Source organism: Hetaerina americana, unplaced genomic scaffold (assembly GCF_022747635.1).
Source record: "Hetaerina americana unplaced genomic scaffold, ioHetAmer1.1.p SCAF_7, whole genome shotgun sequence".
Taxonomy (NCBI): Eukaryota; Metazoa; Arthropoda; class Insecta; order Odonata; family Calopterygidae; genus Hetaerina; species Hetaerina americana.
In genome coordinates this window covers 16,827,670-16,853,996 of record NW_027287316.1, presented here as the reverse complement: position 1 = coordinate 16,853,996, position 26,327 = coordinate 16,827,670, and the positions used below count along the sequence as shown (strand labels likewise).

The 26,327-nt window shown below is 37.8% G+C and overlaps 1 protein-coding gene across 1 annotated transcript in view; it reads right to left on the bottom strand.

The window, feature by feature from the left end:
- Positions 1-26,327, bottom strand: part of Elk (Eag-like K[+] channel) — a 520,200-nt gene that overhangs the window by 120,639 nt on the left and 373,234 nt on the right. The gene's annotated exons all lie outside the window — the stretch shown is intronic.

Genomic DNA, 26,327 nt, shown 5'->3' with positions numbered 1-26,327 from the left:
ACTAAATACAATTTCTAATTTAAGATGCAAATGAAAGATAAGGAGAGCGCGAATACAGAAACCAAAAGTTTCCATTTGAACAAAAATCAAGGAATACCACAATCCATAGTGTAGAGATTATGAAAGTAAAATTAGAAATTAAGTAGGTGAAGAAGATAGGGACAATAGAAAAATACCAGAACAGCGACAAAGAACACCCCTGCCTTACACCCCTTCCTAACGCTGCCCATCCGGACTCTCCGTTCCCCACTCGCACCTGAGAAGTGAATAAATAAAGCCATAGTACAAGCTTTTATGAGCTCATACTTTCCCTTCCTAAACGCAAAGTATGAACCCTCACGAGCTCATATTTTGGGTTTAGGAAAGGAAAGGAAACGAATGATGAATTAACTAATAATTTCGCCCATGCATGGAAGCCGGTATTATTAATAAATCAATAAGAAAATGCACGTTTACTCATTTTTACAACGTTTACTAAAACGACATTCAATTTGTAATTATATTCAATTAGATTTATGCATATCATTAGAGAAGAATGTAAAAAATGACATTTTATAATGCTTCGTAGATTTTGAGAATATGTTCGGCCTAATAGGCCGAATGGACATAGCTTTAAGGAAATAAACAGAGGAATGGCCGAATAAAAGATGCATATTCAATGGAGAGGAAAAATATCACAGTTATTGGGAATGAAACAGTATGAAAAATACATGCAAATATCTTAATTTGGGATCTAGCGCTCTCTTGTTCCGACGCATGATCTTTGGAGAAAGCAAATGAGCATTAGGGACAGTGGAAAAGCAAGGGGGAATTGAGATGGAAAGAAGAGAAATCATGATGAAGTATTTGGTGGGGTACGGGAAGGAATGAAGTGTCAGAGGAAGATCCTTATTAAGCAGAAATAGAGGATATCAGAAAGCTGAAGATGCTGAGGCCAAAAAGAGAAGGGAGTGTTCAAAGAACTGCGGGAAATATTGGGAAAGTTTATACAACTGAGCCATGTGTAGCAGGAAAAACATAGAAATGGAGGATAGGAATACGCATTTCAAACAGTAAACCGTCAAAGGTCTAAGTAACGACTCAGTGTAAGGGTAAACGTTGCAGTTGTGGCCCTTTAAAAGCGGAAAACTCCTTACCAAACTACAGGTCTGTTTCATAGGTGTCATAATCAATTCAAATCAAACTTCTTTCTCCAGTAAATATTCAAGAGAACTACCTATAAGCTTAAAATACAGGACACAAAAACCATTCAAAAGCATGTATATCGCTAATTACATTTTCGTACCTAGGACATCTCGGATTCCTTCCATATGCGATCTTTATATCAAATCCAGAATATGTTTACAGGTTGACCTGACCTAGGTTTAAATGTATTAACAGGAAAGAGCTTGACCTTGATATATTTTCTATCAATGATAGCATCAATCTAATGGCAGCCTTTGATGGATCACTTAGATCGAGAGATTAACTTGTATTAAGAGGCCTGTTGAATTGCATTTTCTAGCTAGATGGGTTGATATTCATTAGGGTGAGAATTGACATAGAGTTCGGCTAGTCCCTTTGACTGAACAGATTATAGTTCCCGAGATAAGGGATAAAGTAGACGTCACAATGAGGTATCCAAACAACCATAGAGCCTACATCGGAGGACGTCCAAAACAACACGCGGGTTCGTACCCATTCCCTTCAAGTCAGAGCAGTTACCCATTCAAATTTGAAGAAAGCTGTTGTCACTTCCGAAAGAAAAAGAGGAGAACCATGGAATAAGGAAAAAATCAAAAGAAAAATTTGTGAAGACTGTATCATATGCTCTGCGCGTTTTGAAGTTCCGAGACTAAAACACCAATAAGAATGGAGGCGAAATAGTGCTGATGGACTCAAATTATTTAAAGAGTTTAAATATTCATTTAAGTCAACCTGTTTACTCCGAGTTTAGCTAAGTGGATGTCGTTGACAAGGAACTATTGTGAACTTCGAGAATAGGCACAGCGAGAACTGGAATAAAGCAATTATACTTTATGCAAAATTAATATATTCAGACTAGGGGCTCTATAGATTTACAGTAGCTACTGAAATGAAGTAAACCTTATATTTCCATTAGAGATATTGCTTCCATGAAATTTCATAGCATAGAAGTTGAGTAGTACAATAAAAGGGTTTATTAGTCATCCTTATTATAGAATATTCTAAATGAGCACAGTTTCAGCAATGTACAAATTAATATCTCCTAGTATGCGGAACCTTGGTGTATAAATCAAGTCGTTCTACTAATTGTAAGGGCGGAATTACCGTTTTCCTTCATTCATATAATATACCTTATGCATAAAAATGTATATTGAATGAGAAAAATTGTACTTGGAAAAAATGAATTTTTTATAAATGAAATTACATTAATTCCCCTCCCAACGACTGTTGCTTTTATCACAAGGCCACCGTTTAAAAACTTGCCATCTCTCAAAATGTTGTCATTCAATCATAAGCACGGCCCCCTTTAACTTTGTGATTCAATTCAATAAAATTTAGAAATGAATCAGCAGAGAGAGAATGAGGGGGTAAATTACAGTAGATAAACTGAGTTTACAAATGCGAAGCTTGAATATTTATGCAGTTAATCAACCAGCAATAAAAAGTGGAGCATGAAGACGTAAGAAAGTAGCTCTATAATGTGTTTGAAATATACCTTAGAAGAGACTCAAACGCACCTATGTCCAAAAAATGGGTAATTGGCGATATAAGGGCCTTAGAATATACTACATATTTCACAGTTATTCTTTCCTCCACGAGGAGCGCAGGGCAGGCTTTGAAATTAAAATAAATTAAAAATTTACAGATTTGAATGGAAATCTAACCGAGCTTCCACTCAACTTTAAGAAAGAGCCAACATATCTAAGTTAATATGAGTTACAAAACATCGTAATACTTAATAAAACGGGATAGAATGAGAGAATCTACTATTGAGAGAACTTTAAAAGATGTATAATGCTCACCCAGCCTGCGATCATTACAAAGAAAGACTAAAGAAACCCAAATGGAAGTGTCAACGTTATAACATGATTCATTCTTTAACGAAGAGCTTACTCATGCTAAGCAAGTTAAGGCAGTGAATAAGATGGTGTTAACTCTGCTGTATTAATGTTCGTAATTGTTCTCTGATGATGATATTGAGATACTTGAATGGTGAATATATTGGAGCTTCATTAATTACCAACATATGAACGCTCATTCAGCAAAATAATTTCAAAAACTGGTACAATGAGATGTGAAAGGTGATTAATAAAGCATACTAGTCATGAAGATTGGTGACATTCAGACCTGGTTTACATTGGCGACTTTTCTCAAGTTATAATTTTCAATTCTGATAAAGAAATTTTTGCCTACTCAATAATTAACTTTATTACATAATGAACGTCTAGTCTTGTAAATACTGTTCCCTTTCCCTATGCAGTATGGGATTTTCATTCTTAGAAACAAATTAAATTTGAAGTAAGAATGAAGAATTCATTTTGGCGACAGTAAAACCAGAATATGTGTTATTTAAGTATTCAGACGATATTTTCCTCAGTCCTATATAATGTAAAAGTGAAAACTAACCAAAAAATTATTTTTCAAATGGCATGTTTACTAGGAATGTGAATACGCTTTCATTGCGTATTAACTTGCTCTTTATTCGGTCCAGTTTTATTCTTCATGAATATTTAGGAAGCTTATCGCCATTGAGCAAACCAGCAGGTTTTTTTAGAAGAACAAACAGCTTAAATATAAAATACAACTTTATACTTAAAGCGTTGTCCAAATATCCAATTTTCACACTCATATTTTTCCGATCTTCTGCTGACTCTAAGGAAAACTTTTTCCTTGAAACGAATTAAATTCACTTTCTGGTGTTCCTTATCTGTACCCCTGTTTTCTCTCCTATCTTTGCATCGGTGTCAAAACCGTGTTATCCCCCCTCCCCACTTTTTCCCTTCCTCTCCATATTTATCTTAATTCCACACCATAAGCGTAATGTTAGAGATGAGATCTCGCCAAAAACTCCTCTACTGATAATGGTCATTCATTGTAAAACCTGCGTGAAAAACATTATGCGTTTTTTTCGTGTTTTCGTAAAATTTTATAACAATTAATTATTTTTTCTTTGGGTTTGATTAAAAATGAGAGAAACGAATATTTTATTTTCAATGACGACCCACTGAAAGAGGGTTTAAAAGGCGGGTCGATGCAAAAGACTAGGAAGAGGATCCAGAGGACTAAGAAAGAAGTGAAACCATAGATGAAGTGGGACTGCAAGTCGGGCGAAGTTCGAATATTCGCGTGCATTTGGTGAATTAAGCCTGCCTGGGCCTCGTGCTGTCGAGCAGAGTTGTGGAAAAAGCAGAGAGTCAACGTATCAAGAGATCCAGGCCAAAAAATATCTGAAAGAGTGAATTAATTCACAACGCGTTTACAAGCGAACACCACCTAACGAACGACTAACCGGGAAACGTGAATACTTAAAAAAAATACCCCTTGCATATTATCGCACGTTTAACTGGAAACTAACACGTCCGCTCACTTCTTTTGTTCATACTTTAGTTAATGAGATATTAGACGGGAATATCATTGCGAACTAGAGGTGGATATCGTCCAAAGTCACTTGGACTGAAACAAATCGCTAAAATGTTAGTAACAGAAACCCATAGTTTTGAGCTAATATTTGTGGAATATATTCATACTGAATTGAGACAAGACAATTGTGTCGCACACAATATTAATTGGAAACGTAATCACTTGATGACGACATCTCATACCTAGAATCCACGCAGGTGTCATTAAATGATTATTTCATGAAATAACCAGATATTTGTGTCTCAATTTAGTGCGTGACAGAAAGAGATAGCATTTTGGGTTACTTTTTTCATATCAACGCTTTGAAACCGGATTAAAAGACATGACCCCGACATATTAACCAGATGGATACCACATAGTTTTATTATTATTTATTACGGGAGTTCTGAGTAGATAAATGAAAAAAAAGACAAGAAATAAACCCTTCAGCTTCTCGAGTGCCAGTCATGATGAAATGGGACAGATTGTCTTTTTCGCAAAGTAAATGTAGAGATTATATTGCATCGGGCCTGGAAACGTCATTGAATTGACATAAACGAACAAGAAATAGAAACAATTGCATTTAAAGATATGATTAAAGGAAACTCTTTTACTTGAGGTGATAGAGAAATTGTATTTTAATATTTCTGATGGGAATAATAAGTGAGAGAATTTGATCCTACGAGAACGTGAGAAAATACTACCCAAAATTTTACCTCTTAAGATACATGTATCTCATCATTATTTAACAACAGTATTCTCGAAACAGGCTACGGCCTGATTCTTAGAGTTTAGTTTAATTGTGGTTATAACGCTATCAGACTTCAAATCTTAAAACAAAAGTTATCACAAAATATTTATCATTAGCATTGTAATAATTATTTACAAAATAGGAACTGCTTCACCACATGTCTTTCAACGAGAGCCTTAGGTAGGATACTTATATATTAGTTTCCAAATAGTTTGGATGACTATTCTCCGCCTTTATCGGCCTTTGAAATTGGAATGCGAATTACCCATATCTTACGTGTGTTCAAATTCTTGGATCAGAAGAATTTCAAGGGGAACTATGAATTGTGAGCGGCATGGTGATTTAGTGGGAAGAGAGTTGGCTACTAAACGGAGGGTCCAGTTCGATTCTCGGGCACGCTTCTCTGGGCACTCTCAGCTTCACCCAAGCAGAGTGAAGTTTCGGGTACCAGATCTTTCTGAGAAACCAATGGCGGCGCGGGGGAAGGGACCAACTCCCTTATCCTAATGAGTAACTTGCACACGCCGTTAGATTAAAAAATTAACCAGGTGAGTTCTACCCTCACATATCAAACCGACCTCAGTGTTGAAACCTGAGATTGGCGGTCTATTAAATAATATATTCAAAACTGCCGCAGCGACGTATATAAGATATATTACGTCAGCAACGGGAACCCGTGATTTCAACCCACAATTTTACATATTTTTAGAATTAATTTGAAATTTTATATTTTTGAAACTTTAAATCTTGTATTTAACTTCATATTTTATATTCAAGTAGCTTGAATGGTTTTGTATGATTATGCAAATGTCTGCTACAGGCCGTGCGCCTATCTTTCGGTTTACACACGGGTTCATTTGCTTTTAAGTTCTCACTGTGACTTCGTCCACCAGGGTTATGTTGGATCCGAATTGAACCGAATAGAGGTTCAAGTCAATTGTATTTTCACCTTGCGAGAATAATATTTTTAGGGAAATCAAAATGTCACCACATACCTCCTGGGTGAATTACAAGGAACGGCGCAGACAGAAAAAAATATGACTATTTTCTACCCTAGTTCCGTCTAAGTGTCAAATTAACCTAATTAAGCTAATCCTTTAACTAGAGTAGAATATGTACGATGAGAATGCATTTTTTCATTTGGGAGATCAAAATTAATATCACAAACGCATGGGGGACATTGGATTGGTATCAATTGAATAGAACTCCCGATGTCGCCATAGTTATGGCGTCGTCACATGAGTTAAAAGTGTTTTTCGGACTAATGTTTACGCTCAAACATGAATTTCCACAGGGACCCTGACCTCACGTCCACTGATGACCCACTCGACTGGCGCTGTTGGTGATTTTTTTGCTGTAATCTGGAATTTTTCCGAGCTGTTTAATGTTTGGAAAAGCAAGGAGGTCAAAACTGGTCGGTGTAGGCGTTTCAACAGACAACCCAGTGTTATCAAACCGCAGGAACACCGTTTCACTTACCACCAAAAAAACACACAAAAGCACTAAAAAATAAGAAGTGGCTCGCTGCATCTATTTTTTCTCGGTCTACCGTGTTTCACAAAGCGGATCCTCTTCTCATCCTGACACGGTTAAGCATAATGATAGTCGATCCGTGAAGAGGATGGCGTGAACCATAGGTGTTTTAAGTGCACGCGCGTGTGTGTGTGTGTGTGTTGTATGCGTACTACCTGGCTTTATTAAGCTTACGCCTCGTTAGGTTGTGTGAGAAGATAGGTGCCGTGGAGTAGGGAAGTACTTTTCCCTTGTCCTGAATTGAGCAATATCTGCTATGGGCAGTGATTAAATATTGCATGAAGGATTACAAAGTTTCATGCACCTTAAAATTATTTACAAAATTAGTATGCACAGTTAATTTTATCAAAAAAGTAGAGAGTAATGATAAAGCCAAAATTGAAACCATGTTTTAAAATTTTACTATGTTTTAATGTTAACATGACTACTGCATCAGCAACATGGATCTTAAGGACCAAGAAATGATACTACCTACCACAAATTGAATTCTGCTTAATTGATATGATTCGGGATAAATTTAAAACATAGGAATGAGCTGACAAATGCTCTAGGAGGATGGGTGTTTGGTTAAAAATTAATATTATTTAGGTCGCGCTTCTTCCGTGCTTTTCGTTCCTTGCTTTGAGGTTTCAATCTCCATCTTTTCAATCTCCATCTTTTCAGTCTCACTTACGTAGTCAATTAATTAAGCGCACTTGGAGTTTGGTTCACGACAGATTAGGCTATGTTTCTTACCAGGAGAAGAGCGATATTTAGAAGCGTGACGAAAAGTGTGCTTCTATTTTGTAGCTCAAAATGTCGACTGCACGGATACGGAAAACATTGCTGAGCCAAGAGGCTAACGTCACGGATCACAGGTGCACTGATTGCGATGAATTTTAACATATCTAAACAATAAATATAAATGTAATTAAAAAACCATTTATGATAAAATACATCATTAAATAGTAATGGAATAAATAATTCAAAAGTTTTACGCAGATATGCTCATTCCGTGGTCTAGAAACTTATTCTGGGCTATTCCTTGAACTTTATTGCGACACCACAGAATTAAATAAACACAACAGCATATCCGGTGCCAATGTTATATCATTTATGGCGATGATTTTTCAATAAAACACTCCCATAAAATGATCCAGATGAAATATTACCCTATTTTCATAACACTGGCCTAATAAAATCCTCTCTCAACTTCAGCTTTATTGCGGTCACATATGGCGATGACACGTTGGGATGCGGGTATTTTGCCAAAAAGGTTCCAAAGAGAGGACCATCTCCCCATCCCCCAAAACTTGCTTTGTTTTGGCAGAATATCTGGTTTCCGGGACAACGACTTCACCAAGAGTGATGGATTACGAAATAAGGAGAGAACTGCCTAGCCCCTAGGCAAGGCCATAAACCTAGCCATGCTCGAGCGGCCACGGCACTAGGTTATCTTATCTTTTTCACTCAAAGTCACGTTCGAAAAAACCTGAAATTCAGAAAACTGCCGACACACCTAATGGAGGGGATGTGTTTGGTGAGCAAACAGAAGTTCTCGATGGCCGATGAGTCAAAAAGAGATTACAATTTGCAGTGGAAGATTGAATACCCTTGTCTCCAATAAAAAAAGAATTCCATCCATCCATGTAGGCTGATGTCAGTACACACTGCGATGATTGCTACTAATTACATCAAGTCACCTTACGATATGTTTGTGTACGTCTTTACGTTATCATGGTTAACTGGCTTTCGTGAGAGAAAGTTATAAATATCTTTACCAGCTATTAATCCAAGTATTACTACAACTCCTCTCTTATTTACTTGAAGCTCTATTATCATTTTTTAAATTTCCTAAAAATTTCACAAAAAACAGCTCTTGAACTTCTGGTATGTTTCCTTTTACTTTTATGCTCTATAAACTATTGATAAATACATATTTTATCACTTATGTGTCAGTTCTATCCGCGTTTACGGCTTAAAAAAAGGAAACTTCTCTTATAAGTATTCAACCTTAATTTTTTGCAAGCATCCTTTAAATTTAAAGTTTCATTTCCTTTCAATTGACATAATCCGCTATGCTTAGGGAATTTGAATTCCAATCATGAATACGCCATTAAATTATACTAATGTAATCAGCAATGAAAACGAGAGCTTATGAAATTTTGCAGAAAGGAAAACATTTCTCCAAAAACAATTTATTGAGTATTCCACCAAATAAACCGAAATATGTGAATCAATGAATGCTAATAGAAAACAAAACAAACTGAATTATTTAATAATACTTGCATTCAATTCAATTTTATGTTATCAGACAAAAGATATTTATGAGAAGGGAAAGCACAAAAGCAGGCTCTCCCTCTTATAGCTAAATCTTGTGGGCTATGGTCTCCCCTGCAGGATTATAGTCAGCTTGCAGACTATAATCATGCAGCTTGCAGTCGGACGAGAAAATGCTTCTTCATATATACGAGTAGTAATTGATAAATAATTAAGAATCAAACTTTGAATTAAAAAATTCGTTCCACGATTATTTTTGTCTAATTTTCCAAAGTGATTCTGCGAGTTGAATATAATAAAAGGACAAGTATAACTAACATATTTAATAAGATTTAAAGATAAATAAAGTTTGCCGGCCCCGGTGGTGGCGGGATAACGTCCTTATCTGCCGATGTAAAGGCCAAAAAGTGCTGTTTTTGGGCTAAGGCTAAATAAAGAGTGTATGATATATTGAAAACTGGAGATGCTGAATAATCAATTAATGCCTGCCCAGTTCTAGTTGTTATGAAATTGAATATCAATGACTAGAATTTAACCAATAGACGTAAGTTTTGTGCTCGAGTTCAGTTCAAAATATTTGACAAAATTAACAAATATTTAACTACAATAATTTATTCGGGCTACACCTGAGTTTCCTTATGGAGTAAGACTACTCTATGTAACTGAATTCTCCAAAGCATGGCACCAAATCTAACTCTGTATCTACATCCACACAATACACCGCGAGCAAAATGTGCGGTGATAGCGCTGGCATCAGTTATATGGCCTAATTTAAGTACCAATTCCCTCAAACCAGTGTGAACTATTACCCTTAAAATATTTGTGATTTTTCGAAAGGCCGAAAGAATGATAAACAGAAGAATATTCATTGACGATAGAAATTGAGAATTTGTAAACATCGCGATTTTGAAGTTACATGCATGTATCTCGTTTACAATATTGTAAAATTTAATGAAACATTTACGCCTTTAAACCGTTCCCGTGATTGAATTAGCCATCATTGCACTACCAATGAAAACGAGCCATAAACGCTATAAAGGATACGTTCAAGGGAAATAGAATTCAGAAGTGTTTATATTGCTGATTTGTGAGGCGTAAATCTAAAAATATTAATCTAAAATATATTCTGCCTCATCTTGAACTTACAGTCAACTTTGTGTCAAATGAGAGAATAAGAAATACTATTTAATCTTGGACCAGAACTTTTTAGAGTCACCATAAGCATTTTGTTCAGTTCTATATGTATTATACCTCTAAGTAACAGAATTGAATATATCCTATGGGCCATTCGATTTTGGCGATGTAAATTCTACAAACCATACTCTTAATTTCTTTTTACTTTGAAATGGATAGCAAAATTTAGTTTTTCTGTATAAAATTCATTAAGTTTTCAGTCACAATCTAGGTTTCATTGAGGATCAACATCCCGAAATGACTGTTTTGGTCATTCCCATGGTTTATATGGAGCTTCTCAGATGACGAGGAGAGGAGGTACTAAGTTATTCGGAGTGGAGGGGTTGAGTGAGCTTCTAAGGAGGGAGAGTTGGGGTGGGGAGCCAACGCTTGGTAGGGTATAATAGGTGGTGGTGGTTGGTGATATCTGTTCTCCTCCTCCTAAGTAGAGCAATAGAAGAGACCCTGATATCACATGTAAACGTTATCTCAGAATGTAGATTATCAACGTATCAACTTAAGTCGTAAAAGATAACGTAGTTGATGTCGTGGATTAGCCGTTATTACTCTTTTAATTTTACCAAGAAGCAGTTTCACAAAGTTGAAAGAGAATACATTATTGAGATGAAGCAGCTATTTTTATATTTATTTGATATACAAAAGACTACATCATTACATTTTGATGGCAATTAAAGATACCTACAATTAACCAGTAATGCAATTTTCGTCATTCAAGAGTGAGCGTTGTAGGTGCGGTGTGAGCCTAGCCCTTGTGTGATGGTAAAGGTGCGGTTGGTAATCTTAAAGTGTCATTGTGTATAAGAGCATTTTGTCTCAAATCTGTTCTTCTAGTGTACGTATGTAAGTGCATTGTAAGAATGACCCTTGACCAGACTTGACCGTTGCATCTACAACAATTGCCTGATTGAAACGAGATTTATATAACAATAATAGTATTTATTTGAAAGATAATTCTTTTCTATAATTTATCACTAGAAGAGTAAACAGCTATTTGCATTTACATATGGAATTTTTCAATTTGTAATAAACCAGGAAAAACCTTCAAATCATGAATGCTACCAGAGAAAACGTGTGGCTAAAAGTCATCTTAAAATTTAAGAAGTAATAAGATAATGAATGAGCCACAGTTCATAATCGACTAAAGATTCGAATATAATGTCGATTTCTTCCGAGCCAACGAGTGTTCTTTTCATCACTTCTAAAGATGAAAAAGCAAAATGATCCGAAGAGCGTTCGGCAATAATCAGTATATCGAGGGAAAATTGTGACATTTCCGGTGGGGTCGGGATTTGACCTCACGTCGATAAGTCCAAGGTGTATGGGATCGTAATAAAGCGTCTTTGGAGAGCCTTCGGCCGATGAGGACATGCTCGAAATCATGGGTTATCGCCCGGGAACGGAGCAGCCAGGAGAAGGGCGAAGGGGGAGTTAATCCAATTCGTAGTGTAAGACACCGCTGTATGTTCTGCGACCCAATCACCTCAACTCTTTTAATTGGATCAGAAGAATAAGAAGGGGAGGGGGAGACGGCTCCATCATTTATAGACGTTTTTAATGATGACCAAGGACTCTGTGTCACGATACTCCTTATTTTGAACAACATTTTAATCCTGCCAATTTGCAGAAGTGGGGAACTGAAACATTACTAAAATAATTCCTTCGTGATTATGATATGGCGTGGATCTGGAAAATGGGACTCTAATAAAAAAATCAGAAATTTATCTTTATTAAACCTGCTTCTCTCATTGGAGGGTAAGTTGGAGATCCTCTTAAATGGAAGACTGGATATAAAACACACTTGCGGGAAGAGGAAGTCCATTAAAAGAATGGGATGGTAAAATATTTAAAGAGAGGAAAATCTTAAGAATTCTAAGCTGCTGAACCAAATTAATAAAACATTTCGTACTGAACAAAAAGTTTCATTCATTAAAGAAATGAGACATTAATGTTTTTAGTCATGAAAATTAATTATTTATCACGTTACAGAGGGGTCAAGTCATACTTTACCAAGCCACTTAAGAAAATATCTCTATAGAATATAAATGAAAAAGCAGCCCTGAACTGTTCTCTGTAGTCAATGTTGATGACTTATTACAGCTCAATTCTTACTTCAGCAACTGAGCCTTATCACCTCAAGAAACAGATAATAGAATAAAAGCAAGCCATGATTAATGATATTTTAATCGGTATATAAATTACTTCCTCCAAGAAAATCTGTACTCGTACCATTTTCGTTCACTGTACTCGTAGTTTTTGAAATAATGTGGTAAAATCCACATTCAAACTACTCAAAGTAAACGGACTTATTTGAAAAACCACCTAAATGTTATTTGTAGAGAAAATTTGGCTCGTGCGAAAGTGAGATATACTATATATTCTCATTTTGAGGAAACATTTTAATTTATACAATGAATATATTCTCAATCATAATATATGCTAACTTTATACATACACAACATGCGAGAGTGTGGCCACATTAATATGCATGGAAATAAAATATATGAGCAAAGACGTAAACTTTTGTAGATTATCAAAACGTGGTAGTGCCGTACAACTTATTCGCCCTTATGGTACATCAAAGTATTTACCCAAAAATGACACCAAACCACACACTGTATTACTTAGTTTCGCAAAATCCAAAGTTATCGTCATACCATCAATTACTCGCGGGAAAAGAACAACGGTTTAATAATTTCTGCATTTAGGATTGTTAAACATCTATTTATATTATTAAAACGGAGCCTTGTGCATTGGCGTAACGCAAAATGAGCCATTTACCTTAGAATATTTAACGAGACAAAAATTGTGAATAGTCTGATCCAATGCTTTTAAAATTCTGAATATCAGCAGTTTGCCTTTCGCATTATTACTTTCCAAGCATTTTGAATATGTTTTTTGACTCATCGAAGAAGTAGCAACAAAAATGAAAAAAAAGACTAAATGTAATATAACAACAGCAGTAGACTCTTAAAAAGACACAAATAAGATGCTTAAAATACTGTCCAAAAACCTTTTCGAGTTTAAAACGAAAATAAAATAGAAGGCAACCAAAACAATGATAATAGAAAAGGGAACAAAAAAATGTCAAAACTGACAAAAGAGTACACGACGCTACCTTGAATAAAATTCACGATATTTGCTACTTAGGATGTAATATTAACAGTAAAAACACATGTGAAATCAGGATCAACAGAAGAATAGGGTTGGCGACACAAGCGTCCCAAAACAGCAAGAACATATTAGTCAATATCCATACATGTGTAAGCTTAATGACGAGAAACAAGTTCAACAAAACATTTGTTTGGAGTTTACTGTTGCATGGATGGGAGACATGGACAATCAGGAAAGCGGAAAAAAGCAAGCCGAATGCAATGGAAATGTGGATTTAGAGGAAACTGATGAAAACAAGCATGGTAGAAAGACAAAGTAAAGAAAATGTATTAGAAGAAGGGAACGAAAATACATCGCTGTTAAGAATAATAGGACAAAGAAGCGCAAACATGATTGGTCATGCAGAAAATATAAGCATAATCAATGCTTAAGAAACATAAATGTATTTGAAGGAAAAGTTGTAGAAAATAAACCAAGAGGAAGGTGCCATTGTTCCTATCTTCCGGAAAATTGAGCAAGAGATGGACTCGACATCATGTCTGCCAGCCTGAAGGGAGCAGCAATGAATAGAGAGGCGTGGTTCTTACGGCAAGTTATTGTCTCTAGTTTTTGACGATCCTAAGCAGAATAAGACATTTTATCACATTAACAAATTAGAAAAGAGAGGATATATCGACTATCGCATTGCGTTTTCTGAAATCAAATAATTTCTACGTGATTTGTAGAAATTAGAAAATTTTACGATAAAAATTACCGATATACGTTTTTTAATGGAGCACACAAATATATAATTATTATTATAATCAGCTATATCATTTTCTTAAAGTAATCAGAGATCAACAATACCAACCTGATTTTAACTCTAAAGGGAAACAGGAACCCTCAAGCATTAGAGAAAAGTGAAAAAGGTGAAAGAAACAGGAAGCTAGGGAGGGAATGCCAAATGGAAGCCAAGGGAAGTAATTCCTTAAAAATTGATCTCTTTTGCGTCGGAGATTGGCCGCGAAGAAAAAGGTTTCCTTTTGAGTAATATTTTGAAGGGAAATCACATAATAGGAGTTGAGGAAGCTTTCCTTTTTCCTCGACTCGAAAGACCTCATCTGCTCACCCCACCGAGCGTTCCCCTTCGAATCCTGCCACCGGGAGCCCCGGACAATCGATTCATTCCACATCCGCTACAGTGTGAATATCGCTGAATGTGAAGTAGAAAGAAAGAGTTGTGCAGAAAGAAACTTCTTCGAGAAGTAAACCAAATAGAAGGACCGCTCATACCTGCTTAGATACTGCTCATGCAGACTGGCCCTCCAGTGAAATCCAAATCCGTGGAAACATTTGAGAAAATTGCTACACTACAGATCGATGTAGCGGATCACTTGATTTCCTGAAATTCCTATATAAATGAAGAGTGATACGATGAAAACTCATTAATTGAGCTCATCTCGGATTAACAATGAGACAACGAACGAGCATATAATAAAGTTGAAATTTTTGAGAGACCGTGGCACGCCATAAATCATACAAGACCTAATATGATTTGTGCCATTTTTAAGCGCCCTGATAATGACCTCAATGGAAAAATCCAGGTCGTAAATTGCAAGTTTTCTGTTAATTCCTGCAGCACTAAAACAGGTAGATTATAAGTTCGGAAGGAAGACAAATAAGGGGTGCTGCAGAGTTTAATCGAGGAAAAGTTCTGATGTTGACTTACAGGCGATATTCATGCAATCAGTAATCTCTTACGTTGACTACAAGTCCAGGTGTTTCTCAATATGATATCAATAGTAGCACTGGGATCAATTTCAAATCCCTTCACTGTTCCTGGATTCTTTATCGAGAGACTGAGGAAAGACAGATAGCAATCCCACAAGAAAATGCACTGCAGAGGAACATCCTCTAACTTTCACGAGAGGAAATGTATTCTGAAAAACCATCTTTCTCTCAGAAAAAAAGTAAGAACAGAGTCACCATGTAGATTTTGATTGGAAAAGTTTTCCCTTTCACCAAAGGAGTTCTCCGAGGCTAAACGATCATCTTTACGCTCTTACAAGGTAGCAATATACATATTTGAGGCTAAGATGCTGAACCTACTCTCTCCGAATAGAACCACTTTGACTAAAATGATTATTTAGAAAGAACTATTTCAGATGGATACATTTCTTTATGATCGTATTCTTCAATTTGTTTTACAATTATAAAATGGAGTTTATTCCCCCAATGAGCAAATGGCACAGGGTATTATATATGACACAGGGAAGAAAACCATCAATATTATTAAAATTAATACAATTAACCACTGGTTAAGCATGCACAAAAGGGAATACATCAATGGCGTTATAAAGACTGTACTTCTAATTTGGTTGAATAATGATGTACGTATAATACTTATACACAAGGAAAAGGATTGAGAAGATAAAAACTAAAAGATCAATTAATTAACAGTATGCTACGGAAATAGTCACAGAGATCCACGTAAATGTTGCATTAGAAACGTCAAAATGTTTTCTTTGGGAACTAGTTGTACGTGTATTCACTTAAGTGTGACTCTTGTTACCAAGGTAAAAAGTACAATACTCTAAACGTAATTATACACTACTTTTTTCCTCAAGAACCAAATATAAGATTAGATAATTGAGAATATTTTGAGAAACTGGAAAGAAGCAATTGAGGAAAGACTTATGCGGATCGGATGCAATAATAACAACATTTTCAGCGCCGTTTCGATCAAAATAATCGAACTAAACAAAAAAAAACATTCATCGCAAAACAATTTTTCTATTTAATCTGAAAATGGTACAAGCTAACATAAAAAGATTTTGGGTCAATTTTTATTTAGTAAATCAGCTAGATTTATCTTTCCAATCAGAAATATTCAGTTGCAAAATAGAAAAATAATTATTCAACCATGCCTATGCAGAGTGTTTGCGCATTAATTCTTAGAACCCCATGACCACTATCGAATGATGAGGAGAGGCTTTTACGTTGGTGTACTCTTTTTAAGTCCGGAATCCAACCCGTCTCCACCCTCCGTTTCTCCTTCCTCACGCCACCCGCTTTCATTTCTTTCCTTATTGAACTCTACCCGCGGTCTTCTCTCGATAGGCCTTCCTCTCTCTCTCCTACGCCATCAAATCAGATTATTGAGGCTACAATCAAACGTTCGGAAAAGGCCAAGATGAAGAAATAAACGTGGAAGTAAATGGGGAGAGCTAAAAGGATTTAAGGGATACCGAGAGGCGGATAGATGCTAGGAGATAAAAGATATTTAACAACCAATACTTTTTACTTTACTCTTTCTCCTGATCGGGGCTTCAAGTTATTAGGTGACCTCGTTCACCGCGAGTGATATTAATGAAATCACGAGGAACATTTTTTTTTTTAATCTTTCGCCATCGGTATTCGAGGGGAAAATTCTGCGAGGGAGCTCTATATTCGTAAGGTTGAAAGTTTTATAAAGCCATTTCCTCCAGGCCAGTGAACCCTTCTCACCCCTCCCGATACCCCACCTACTACCCCCTGTTCCCTCAAAGCCCTCCCTCATTCCATGAGCCTGTAACTAGTCCGCCCGGGCATTCAGCTGCGTTACCCTCCGAAGTTACCCAAAGATTTGTTCGATCGTATTCCCAGGGACCATCTTTGGCATTCAATGCTAATCCTATGTTAAATGAATGAAAATTGATTGCCAGTCGTAAAATATTAATGGATCAGGAAACGACTCGTTTAGCCTGCCGGACGACTGCTTAGAGCATTGTGTCGCCCAGGTTTTGTTACTTAAAAAATTTTGACGGATTCAAAAGAACCAAGTGTTACCAATTATGCCCTGCATTATATTAAGAATCAGATGCAGACAAAGCATTGAACTGCGTAGATCAACTTCGCTAATCCATTCCACACCGAGACGAGGCATGGGATTAAATGTGCAAATAAAATATCTCCTGTAGCCTTGTTAATCGCCATAAAATATATATGCAAAAATTGACACAGAAAAAAGTTCACCCGTTTTTCGATTCCAGGTCTTCGGGTGAGCTTTGTTCCAGCCATGACCATTAAGCTCGCGTTTGAGAGCAGTTACGGGGGGAATCATGCGTACACTGTGCTGCACGCTGAATGCTACTGTAAACGCCGTCGAGTAGAGGGAAGGGTGGGGTGTTGTTGGGGAAGGGAGTGTGGGCGGTCCCAAAGGTTCGTGGATGGCGGTTAGAAGGGGTGAAGATCGGTTGGGGGGGGTTCCTTGATGTCCCCGGGAGTGCTAGTGTTTTGTGCGGTAGAAGAGGGGGGGAAGTGATTGGGGGTTGAGTTGAGAGAATCAGGCGTCGGCCCTCATGCTGTGAGGGTGAGTCCGGGGACTCGGATGTGCGGGCTGACCACAATTGGCTAAAATCCTGCCCACGCCTCAGCCGAGGGTCATGGGCGTGTCCAGGTGAAGAGAGGGAGGCATCTCAGAGGAAGGGAAGGCCTACGGGATATTCTCTAGCCGATGGGGACAAGCAAGACGGACTCCTCTCGGCGGATGAGACCGAAACGCTAGCTGCCGCAAGGGTATTGTTATCTTCAGCAGCCCTGTATCCATTTTAGATATTGGCACATCCGAAATTTTAGTTGGCATTTTCACTTCCTATGTACTTGGCTCATATACAAGGAGGGGTGAATTCATGAAGAAATGCGTGATCGCGGAAATGCAAGCCTTTAAAGGTCTCCTGGACACGTTCAAATTATTTCACCAATGCCCATGAGTGAGTGCATACGACGTGTTCGGTATAATAATGTCTGTGAATAGGATGTCATGGCTGCGATAGCTTTGGGCCAATTAATGTGACCTGCACGCATTTGACAGTGTACTCAATATTTTAATTAATAGCAAAATAATTGATTTGATTTTAGCGACAAGCCACTCACCTGAAACATGACCTTGTTGTATGTTGTTCCATTGTTTTCCTAATGTTTATAGTTAAAACTTAAAAATTCTGATTTAAAATGAAAAAATTGTTTGAAATTTTGCCAAATACTTTAACTCATTTAACACCTCATTGAGTGATCCGTGTATAGCTGTTTTAGTTAAAGTTAAAATTTCAGCGACATTTTTTCGTGAAAATATTCTCTAGGCAAGGTTTATAAAATTATTCAATCAATTGGAGACCATTTTGAACATTTACCACGCTATGGCTGAGTCATTTACATCGTTTGATGAAAATGTGGAGAATCACTCTTGATTTAGTTCAAACTAAAATTTGTATAATTAATTTTTTGCAATCAGATCAATTAAATTGGCAATCGGAATTAATTCGTTGGCAAAATAACAAGAGCATTTACTGAGCTTGATTACATCGCCAAAACCTTTTGTGAAAGTGAGTATAATTTGATGAATTTTAGGAAGAATGACAATTATTACTTTATTTTACTGGCTATCGAAATAAGAAGTCATATTTCCCGAAAGAAATCACAAGGGCAATTAGCCTACCGGAAGAGATTTTCAGAGAGAGGCTTTCTATCTTCCTGGAATTCATACGAAGTGTTGAGTTGGTGACGCAACGATATTATGAAGTTTCTATTACAGTATTATGCAAACTGTATATGTATTCTTAGTTTTGAATCAATGTTAAAAATAGTGATTTTGCAAGTATGAAAAAAACAGTGAAAATTTTGCTAGCATGAAACTTTTGCGAGCATGAAAAATATGTACTATGCACATTGTGTTGTTCGTGACTAAGATTAGCGGGGTTGAACTGTTGCAAAATACTGATAGATGGTGGTGGCAAACGTGTTCATATTAGTATGCCGGGGAGCCCTGATGGTTACCCCATGAAGAAAAGTGTTAATTATTATTTTTAAATGACAACTAATATTGTATAATTTTACTACAGAGTTTTTGCATCATAGAAGTGTGAAAATTCGGGGTGCCAAGCACGCTAAAGACAATACTCGAAGCTAGCTTAAGAGTACGTCTTTAAACGTCTTTGATTTGGAGCCTTTTATGATATGAATATAATCCAACTATCTAGCTGACAAGCTCGAATGAAAAGATTTTCCAACAGCTTGCTTAGATCAAACAATCAATCAATAAAACCAGTTATAATGTTAACGACGCGTAATCTACAATTATAGTGCAAAACATCTGTGCTAGTATATCAAGTATGATTAACACGAAGGAGTTCGAATATATCACTAATAACCTTCTTACGTTCGACAAACAGATTGTAGGAGATTTTTACATGAGATTGTTACATTAGTGTGGGTGTCTAAAAAAAGAAATGATGCGAGAAGCGACTACTCGTATTTTAATGATATCCCAAAATGAATTTAAAAAAGAAAAACCTACTATCACAACTCATTAATAAATGAGAGAGGAATTGAAATTGCAAGCTATACGAATTAATATGTACGTATTAATAAAAGCTCATTACCCTATCTAATACATAACTTTTGAATCATAAATATGGAAAATTTTTCGAACCAAAAATTTTAAGGATTGATTACCGTTCGTTAACGGTCGGTAAAGGTAAACCAAATAGGATATCAAAATGGAAGTGGATTACAATTAAAATAAAGCTACTAAAATTTTACAGGATATGAATACATTAATTTTGCATAGATTCCAACGTCTGAATTTATAATACATAAATATTCCTTCATGGATTCTTAATTATTATGCGCAAGCCCTTAGGTACAGGTTTCTTCCATCCGAGAAAACCCACACTTACTCATTCCTTTATCCGTATTTCCCCACGCGTATGAGAGAATTTATTATCTTGACTTGTCCTCGACGGGGCTTAACCACGAAACCAGGACTCCATCTCGCCCCCATACACATTTAAACACCAGATCCACTCTCTCCAACCGCTTACTGCTCCCTGAAAAGCGCCCAATACCACATCCTGCAAACCATATCAACCACTCCATCTCTCCTTCACTCTCTATACCGCCTTCACTCTCCATCATCCTCCCACGAACAGTTCTTCTTCCGCCCTCTCCCCCCTTCGGTCCTCCCCTAACCCCGCAAAAAAAACCGTCCCATCCCCCGGCCACCCCCCTCCCTTTTTTCCAGGTCCTTTTCCGACGGCAGAATCTAGGGTCCCGAAATGATCCCCTTATACGCCGAGCTACCTTTCTCTCTCTTCCCCCACACGCTGCCGTCCCTCCCCCCTCGAAGGACCTAACACGCACCGCCCTCCGCCTCCAAACGCACCCCACCGCCGTCGCCGAAAATCAAACCGTTCTACCCAGGCGCCCACCCTCCCCGGGACGTGGAAAAAAATCTTTACCACCCATCTACCACCCTGTAAGGGCGGACTCTTTGAGACGTCTTGGTGGGAATCGGGAGATGGAGCGAGAGAAAAAGCGGGAGAGATCGAGCGAGAGAGCGGTAGGGTGTGGGAAGGAATATGGGAGAGATCTTTGGCGTATGTATGGTCGAGGGTGGAGTCAAGGGAGCCATAACTCCATCGGGGCAAGAGTGAGCGAGAGGGAGATAGAGAGAGGGAAAGAGAAGGGCGGGCGTTGGCAAATGAAGCAGGGGCAGATAAGAAGAAAGGCAGTGAGGAGGGAGAGGAATGGGAGAGGAGTTAGGGTGGAGGAGGATAGGGGGGAGGAGGAGGGTGCTGGGACCCTCGGCTGCCGGGAGTGGAAAGGCAGGCTCGGGGAAGGGTGGCGGGCGGGCTGCAGAGGGATGAGTGAACGCATGGGGAGGAATGGAAACTACGCGCTCTTGGCTCGTGGAGGGAAATCGATGACGCGAAAATGCGGGCAGCGAGGGCATAAAAAGCGTTTTATTGACTCTAGTGCACTGTTACGTTTGATAGATGAGGGGAATGGCAATTGGGGGAGCGGGGAGGGGTCCGTTCCAATAAAAGTGTGGGCTACTCTCGCACCGAGTATCCCGCTAAAGTCGCCTAATTCCGTTAAGGTCAGAGTCGTACCGATAACGGGGGAGCGAAATTCGTCGCTTCATAATTAATGAAATATATTTGAGCAAATATAGAATTTCTAAATGCGAGTTTGATATGCTTAACGCTTCTCCGCCAAGAGCCTTAAAATATATGAATGAATGGTAAATGATAACGTGTAACCAAAACATTCGTGCAAGAAGTCTTGATTTTATCGCTAAATTGAACAGCTACAGATAGATTCTGAGTTTTTTCCAAGTTTCCCAGCAGTGCAAAAGTATTTCGTCGTCTACATATGATTGATATAAGCCCAAATTTTAATGATCAAAGAGTAGAGAATTGATGCCAGCACAAGAACAGACTAATTTTTTTTCCCGTGCCTGCTCGGTGTACGTAAATTTCCTTCCGCCATTTCCTTTTCTGACTTTCCTTTGAGGAATATAGATAATTTGCGGAGTTCTCTGTATAAATCATTGTTTTGATAAAAGATGAAATTCTCTTCTCATTCCCTATTTCTGGATGAAAGAGAGAGTGGTCTCTATCCTTAAATAATTACTTAAACATGCATCAGAAGTAGCAGTTTTTGGGGGAAGCGACCGACAGCCGAGGTCATTTGTGACATTGGGATAGGAAAGGATGAAGGGAAACCCGGCGTCGGTATTAGCCTACTCTTAAGGAAAGGCGCCTTGGGGTCCGCAGCTTTACGTCCCATATGACGGACGACGTACTTGCTCAAAGTGCCCTCCACAAAGCACCTCAAGTTGGGGTCGGGATACCACTGAAAAATATCTGCCACCTCCAGGATTCGAACCCGGGTCCTCTGAGTGTGAAACCAGTACGATAGCTACCGCACCATTCCAATCCCCCAATTCATTAGTTTTTTAGTGGTATTACGCCTTTTACACCGTTTTGTAGCGTGATGTTAGTATTATTTAGTGTGATGGAGCTGTAAAAATAGGACTCTGATTCCTATGATTTCATATTTTAAGCTAATAAACTGGTCGGAATTCAGGATTCAAGGGTAATTTCACTCCACAGTCAATTATGCAGTACAGCGAGACAGAATGTAAGGTAATTGAAAACGTATACTTGGATAAATTTCGCGAGTCATTGGGAAGATTCAAAAGGTTTCCATACCGGTTGTCTTTGATCACTTTATTTTATTCCAGCTGCTAATGTTTTTCCTGGAGAGTGAATTGTCACTTCATTCGATCACATGAATTAATCGGGGATCGGGATAGTGTAATAAATGGTGTCCAACGCAATGGCTTCTGGTTCGAATCCCCGTGGTGAGAGCGGTTTCCTGATCCTCCCTAGGAGTATTCTTTGGAAAGCAATTCAAGTAGTAAGATTTGGTGCTTTCCCGGCGCATCTGCTTGATGAAGTTTTCTCGGGTCTTCCACCGGGTCAGGGGTTCCATGTTGGCCGACGTTTCGATGCCCGACTCGTGCATCGTCTTCAGGGATGATGATCCATCATCATCATGATGGATCATCATCCCTGAATACGATGCACGAGTCGGGCATCGAAACGTCGGCCAACATGGAACCCCTGACCCGGTGGAAGACCCGAGAAAACTTCATCAATTGAAGTAGGTCGTCCGTCGGATGTGATGCTTAACTGAGAACCCCATGGGGCCTTTCGTTTGAATAGGGGACTAATGTGGACGCTGGGTTTCTTTCCACCATTCCCCCAATTCCTGAGCCTCCTACTACTTGAAAAGTACTCCCATTTATCCCTATTGGAGCAAATAATTAGTCTTTGTTCGCGTCCGTAAATAACTACTACTTCTATGAATAAATCTACCAGGAAGTCTAGTGCGTCCCCGTAGATCAGCTCAACCAAACGTTTTCCGACTCAATTTGGGCTTCGAATACGGAAATAGTGGTGTTCTGTGAAACGTTAGAAGTTTAGGATATGATAATTTCAACCTTCAAACCATATGAAATACAGGACTGTGGACTACTTAATAAGTAATCCGATACCTTTTCCATAATGTCAGAGTTAAATAACATCTACTTGATCAATCACGGAGCTGACAGTTGGAGAACCTCTAGACACAGATATCTGGTGCAAAACAAGCGAGTCAACTCGAAAGTAAACAGCCGTGGACTAAATATGGGCTTACTTGGAAGTCTAAGATACGGATGACCGTTGGAATATACGGTCTAAAGGCCCTATAGAATCATATGAAAGTAATGATGGAAGACAGTGGAGGTAATTACAGATAAATAAGGAGATAGTGAAAGGGTCGAAAGAGTTTGCTATGAGTAAACAGTGTTAACTGAGTCCATGATGATGTTAATCGTCTTTTTTTTGTGTCCTTAAAGCCTACATTTTGTGAATACATGTGCATTGAACGCCCTCCGCGATGGCCAACTTTGAAGCTGACAGATAATCGTTTGCCCATCGGGAAGTACAATGGTCTCAAGACGAAGTAACTATATATATATATATATATATATATTTTTTTTGTATATATATATATAAATATATATAAACAGAATTTAGCTCCGTCTTCCTCAGAAGAAAGCTGAGTACTACTGTTTCTTCTGAGGAAGACGGAGCTAAATTCCGCCGAAATTATTAAGAAATAACGAGTAAGTGTTCTTTTTATGTGTTCTTATATTGTTTGTGGCTGTCCAAGTTTTTTATTCAACACTCCCATGTTACTTCGACGAAATCATATAAATGGAGGAGCTCGGGTTCGATTTCCGGGCAAGGCACTCTGGGCACCTGCAGCTCCACCCAAGCTATGTGATTTTTCGGGGACCAGATCTTCCTGGGAAACCATTATATATATATATATATATATATATATATATATATATATATATATATATATATATATATATATATATACATGCAGCACATGGATGCTAAATTTAAACTCAAATAAATGCAATACTCTAGTTCTCTCCCTAAAAAAATCTCCTCTTACCTTTAACTATACAATTAATTCAGTTCCTCTGAATCGTGTTGCTTCTGTCAAGGATCTTGGTGTATTAACTGATCGCAAACTAAATTTCTCAGGTCATATCAAAGCAGTTAAATGCAAAGCCATGTCTCTTCTAGGTCTACTTTACCGCTACACAGAAATAAAAGATGTACAATCTCTAACCGCATATTTCTCAACCATTATCTTACCATTAATTACCTACTGCTCCCCTATATGGTCAATGTCTGCCCTATCTAACCTTAATACCCTTAACACGATAACTAATTTTTTCAGTAAAATTGTCAAGTACAGAGTCCCCCATCTTCGGGACTCGCCCACTGAATCACTTCTTTCCTCGCTCTCGATTTGTAATCTCTCCACTCTACGTCTAAAATCCGATTTAAAACTCATGCATAACACCCTTAACTCCATTAACGACTGTCCTGAACTAATTTCCCTTATCAATTTCAGAGTTCCCCCCCGAGTTACCCGCGATCGCTCTTTATTCCACCAACCCGTTCCCAGATTGTCCCTCACCAAACGGTCCCTTTTCTTCCGTCTCCCCGCTTTACTGAATTCCCTTCCCGAAAGTATTGACCCCCTCTCACTCCCAGCCAACACATTTATAAACCTTTCTCTGACACATCTCTCACACCTCCCTCAATAGTATAGTCTTGTTGATGTTTGTATGTTTGTGTCCTTATATGTTCCTGTTATATGTGTCACTGTAAATTGGCAATCCTGCTGTATGTGCACAATTTTTTACTAAATAAATAAATAAATAAATATATATATATATATATATACATATAATATATATGTACATATAATATCTCTTTATGGTGAAAAACTAATGAGAGGGTCTAGCTAAACAAGATGACGCCAAATCAATAATGTATTGATTTTAATCGACTGGAGAACGAAATTAATACTCCCCTTAAACCGTAATCTTTCATCTTTGTAAGTATAGTAAATTTACCAGGGACTTGATTTTTTTCACTCCCTTCGCCCTCCTCCTCCCTCTGTCTTTCTCGCGGAATTTTTGATTACACGGCATCTACTTAAAACCGTGGATACATCACCGACCGAATGCGTGTATCGGAGTTTTTTTTCTCGTTCGTTTAACATTTACTTTAGTAATCTCTATCATGTTTCTCTGTTTTCCCACCCTCTCTTCTGCAAATATTGGCGGAATCAGTGCTCGCAGGAACGTTGAGGGTCTGCTGGATTTAGGGACGCTTAAAGGAGAGAAGAGTCCATGAATGAGAGCTGAGAAGGTCATAAAGAGCAGGGCGGGGGATGGAAAAGGGAATAAGGGAAAGAATTGTGTTGGGTTTATGGAGGATACGTCTATGGGTTCCAAGAGGAAAGGCATAAACCCGAAAAAAATGGATAAGCGGTTTCGGAAAAAAACCAGAAAACAATTTAAACGTAAATACGTGTTGATATACTTGTATTAAGCTTTAAACATTTATACGACCACTTGAAATGTTAAATTAAGTTAGGCTGATATTAATGAAAGAGAGACGATGGATTTTTTGTGACATGAGGAATGTGCTGGCCAGTATAGAATGAAGGTCGCTGAGGAAAAATACAACGAAGGTTACTGATTATGAAAATGCTCTTATTCACAGCTATAAAAGGTACAAGGGTATGCAAATGTTTCGTTTTTGAGCAATTGACGACTCAAATAATTTCGAAAGGCTTGAGCATGACATAAAACACTAATGCCTCGGAACAAATAAATAAATAACTTCAAATCATGTTAACCTGGTCTTTGCACCTAAATTGCAAAACAATCCTGCCCGATAGACCTATAAATGGGAAAATGACATATGTTCCAGAAGACTAGATAAAACATCGTTAGCAGCTGCTCTAACTTAATCCTAAATTTACTCTAATTACGTGAATCGCGTAGGCACACAACGTGTTAATTGCCTATTACTCCCGCAGTTGTAGAGGGGGGTCAAATTGTGACCAGTTTAGAATACAACACGCCTTTGGTATTTGTGGAATGCATAGAGAGAGAAATAGGAATGCGTAATGATAAATAAACTCTTAACCTAATAAATAAAAGCCA